Raw genomic sequence first — 4,445 nt, forward strand, 5'->3', positions numbered from 1 at the left:
GTAACGAAAATAAACTTCAAAAAAAAAATCTTATTCTCAAAAACATTAATAAATAGAACTTGATATAAATTTGGTACGTAAAAAAAACTATGTGACACTCTACAAAAGTTACATTAATCAAGCCCCTCCCGCTGTGGGGGGAGACTTGTATAGGAAAACACATTTAATTCTTATCGTAAGAAAAATACAATGCTCAGAGCTTAGATAGATGGCGTAAAGCAATGCCTAATTGGTCTCCATAAGAGTTATATAAATCCTGCATCTTTGGTTAAAAGATGGCAAACACGAGGGATACATAGCGTGCATTCTCATACATAAACAAACTTTGAAAGTCTTTTGTACAGAAACATGAAGGGCTAAGATATGTGACATCAGTGTTTCCATGTGGCCCTGTTCAAATGTTGCTTAAAGCACGTCCCATGGGGTGATATTTAGACTCGCCTTGATGGCAACTACTTTGCATAAACTGTGCATAAACATTGCATAAACTTATTCAAGGAATTCAAACGCACACATCACTTAATTTGTATAGACTTATATAAACAACACAATAGTATAATTGTTTGAAATATTGTGTAGATATTTCCATTCCAACTCCGATATTTTACTTTCTTCGGAAAATTGGTACAAACAATCGGAGAAATATTTTAAATGTAAAACGAACATGTGGTTTAAGATAAATAACACCAAGATACAGACAGGCATTTGCATACTTGTATTATATTAAATTTCTTGTTTAAAAGCATGCACATACATATTAAAGAACAAATATAGAAAGCGCAGCGAAGAAAACGCATGCACACACACACACACACACACACACACGCACACGCACACGCACACGCACACGCACACACACACACACACACACACACACACACACAAGATGTTCAAAGATCGTATAAGATTACAACGGCTATGTCTGTAAATCATTTAACAGCGTACAGATGAACAGAGACGACAATAAACGTATCACTATTCTGCAGAATAAAAATGTTACAGTGCTTCTTAGTTTTTGACAGGTGCCTTGTTGACAGTTCATCGCATGTCCCGGTGTGTGCTAACTCAACACTGTCAAAAAAAAAAAAACCAAACAAAACTTGGTCTGCAATTCAGTTCCTAGGGGGTCTCTATAAGACTAGAAATAATGCTTCATTTGATTTTTGTATTAAGATATGATGCTTAAACTATGCGAATTCTGTATACAATGCTTCCCCGCCAAAGAAATTCTAACATCGGCCAATATCGCAGCTAATCCGTTATTTCCGGAACTATATCTTTTCAAAATCTTGCGCATTAGATTATTTACAATCACTCATCCTTTATCACAATGCACTAAATTCCGATTTTAAACGGTTAAAAATAATTGAATACCGAATATTAAGAAATATAACGTTCCATAAATGACCATTTTTTACTATATTGGCCGAAGTTAGATTTTTTTGCCAGGAAAGCATTACAGTATGACTACCGTAAGTCATATGTTACAGCTTAAAGAACGGCTTCTTTACCAATATACAGTTATATATGACACAGACTGAAATATAATTTTTGTTTATTTACAGAATATAAGACAGGGTCTGAAATACATACGCGCTCTTGTCTGAATTTACAGTCTTTATGAAACATTATAAAAATTATGTTCTTTATAAAAATAAACGTCACGTCTGACATAAGTATACAACTTCAAATACACGCTCGAATTACACGTTCCTTCTGCTCCTTACAAACACATAATTAAAGGATTATTGAGAAGGCGTACTTTTAGCTGTGCCATCTTACTTTATTCGGAAATAAACTATGTTACATCTTACCTAATCGGATGTTTCAAATTGATTGTTATATTTCAAATAATGTTTTTATCAATTTTAAAAGTGAATATACACATGATAGAGAAATTTAACATAAGCATAACTAAAGCGACTCAATAATATGTGCATCGGACATTTGACATGAAACAAGTTTATATCCTTGGTTGAAATTAAAGTATTAACGATGCATGTTTACGTCTTTGTATACATGTTAATTATAGTTCATGTAGATTATAATTTATATACCAAACAAAAATCTTATGAAATGGAACATTAAAAAAGTTACGAGAGCTTACTTTGCGCTTTTCCTATTGCAATCGTTGTCGTATTCTAGGTTCAATAGTAGGCTGCTGGCCTACAGCAGATCGCTTACGTAAGCCAGTGCATTCACCATCATGGAGGTAGGTCGCCCCGCTTATGTAAAATAAAACAGCTGTAAAATAGTTAATAATGCACATAGTATTTTCTGATTTCTGTTACAAAAAGTAATGAAATTGCGATAAAACGGTTATAATAATTATATGAAACTCGTAAGTTACGGGGGTATAACAGTGGCTTGGGCGAAATCTCTGGATGTTTCTGCAAGGAAGAATCGTCTCGTCCTGTCGACCTTGTTGTATTATGGGTCTATTTATTAACAAGTACATAGAATGTGAACTTGTAATACATAACACAGACACGTGTTTACTGAATCTTCCAAGTATATAAGTGGCGGGAGGATAATGGACATGAGCATTATAGTATAAGATAGTATTAAGATTAAACATATGTATACAATATACAACATTGACCTTGTTTAAAAAAATAAGCACATTTAGTATGTTTCAAATTAATCTGTAAAATACATACATTCAAGTATTTCAAATATAATTAATGGTCTTTTTATGATGACATTGAACTATACATGTATTATTCATATTAACAAGGAAACTTTTTAAAATGTTTTCTAAATGTCACTGATTTACAGTTTCAATTTATTTTAAGTGAACAAACAAGTCAAAATGCCTCTACATAGTCTCTATCTCCTGGAAATTTTTTCCAGGTTAATCAAAACCATTCACAATCACTAGGTCAGGTTGTGAGGTGAAACCGAATGAGCCTTACTGTAGAAATGCGCTTGTTTTGTTTTTAAAACAAATTTAATGTTGTATTATGTGTCTGTTTATTAATAAGGACATAGAACGTGGACTTGTAATATATACCATAGACACGTCACAGACACGTAAGTGCTAGTTCTATCGTTTAATGACCACTGAATATTCCAAGTATATAACTTGTGGGAAGATAATGGACATACGCAATATAGCTTAAGATAGTATTAAAATTAAACATACGTATACAATATACAACAGGCCTCGACAGTTGTTTGTTTTGCAGAAACATCCCTCGATGTAATACCCCCTGTAACTAACTGTTTCATGTATTATAACTATTACTTTAAAATGACCCATGGAGAAACTTTCCAACGGGGTTTAAATTTAATGTTACATCTCCATCACAGGTGTACGGCACGTAATCATGCTAGTTACTAAAACACCTATTCAAGACCCAACTTCAATCCCCATTTTTATGAATTAAATCAGTTAATACATATTAAATACCAATGAAATATAAAAGAGCAATAAAAACACTATATATTATAAGCAAGGCACCAAATAGATAACTTATTGACAACTAATAATTTTAATTGGGTTTTAATAAAAGCATCTAATGTCAAAGTGTCGAGAATGTCCCTAGAAAGAGATCTTGTTGCATGGCTGTTTTAAATAAAAATAAAAGATGCAGAATTCCTAGTTACTGATGTTGAATCAATATTAAAATCTAATATACAAACAAAAAATATATATACAAAATTTCAGAGCCTTTGAAAAAGAAAGAAAAGTTTATTTCTAAAAGAGCGTCTGCACGGACCAACAAAAAAGGTAAATTTTAAATAAGATGTTTTAACATTATTCATTTCAATATGGCATTGTTAAGTTTTGTCTAAGATTCAGTTAAAAAACATTAACTCTTTTTCGAAATCAACATGTCAAAGTCCCCGGATTTTCCGTTGAAAGGTACAACAAAATGGTGCGCATGTACTGATAAAATTACTTTTCATTTCAAATGTTAATTTCTGGCGGTGTATCATTCCTTTATATGTAATATTTTAACAATTAACAGTTAAATAAATGGTAAATTTTACTTACGCACATTCTAGAAAACATAGATTAGGAAACGTTATGCCACCAACGCTGCACACAGGTGCGTAATTTCTGAGGCAAAACATGACGCTTTTACAGTTGGCATTGGTAACTAAATAATAAACAACATGTGATGCATTATGCATATACACATGGACAAATAGATAAAGTCATGTTTTTCCGTATTTGAAAAAAAAACAACAACAACAAAAAACTACACTAAAAAAACCACAAAAAAAACAACAAAACAATAGATAAAGTCATAATTTTCCGTATTAAAAATAAACCCTAAAATAAAAATACAAGGTTCTTCCTCCATAATTGGAATGAATAATACTAACATAAAAATTTCTACTGATATTTTACGGGAAAACGTTAATTAGTAAAGTAATTCAGCCAAATTGTAAGACAACTACCAACGTTGTAAGTATAATTAACGTATTAAAAATGT

The 4,445-nt window shown here is 31.7% G+C and overlaps 1 long non-coding RNA gene across 1 annotated transcript; it reads right to left on the bottom strand.

Annotated features, from left to right (window-relative positions):
- Window positions 1-922: 922 nt before the first annotated feature.
- On the bottom strand, window positions 923-4,140 carry LOC132722001 (uncharacterized). Its single transcript, XR_009624554.1, has 3 exons — window positions 4,001-4,140; window positions 2,108-2,225; window positions 923-1,071 (listed from the first exon to the last, which is right to left on the bottom strand). It is a non-coding gene; the product is annotated as an uncharacterized LOC132722001 (long non-coding RNA).
- Window positions 4,141-4,445: the final 305 nt, after the last annotated feature.

This window comes from Ruditapes philippinarum, unplaced genomic scaffold (assembly GCF_026571515.1).
Source record: "Ruditapes philippinarum isolate M1 unplaced genomic scaffold, ASM2657151v2 ctg1061_1_1_1_1, whole genome shotgun sequence".
Classification (NCBI taxonomy): domain Eukaryota; kingdom Metazoa; phylum Mollusca; class Bivalvia; order Venerida; family Veneridae; genus Ruditapes; species Ruditapes philippinarum.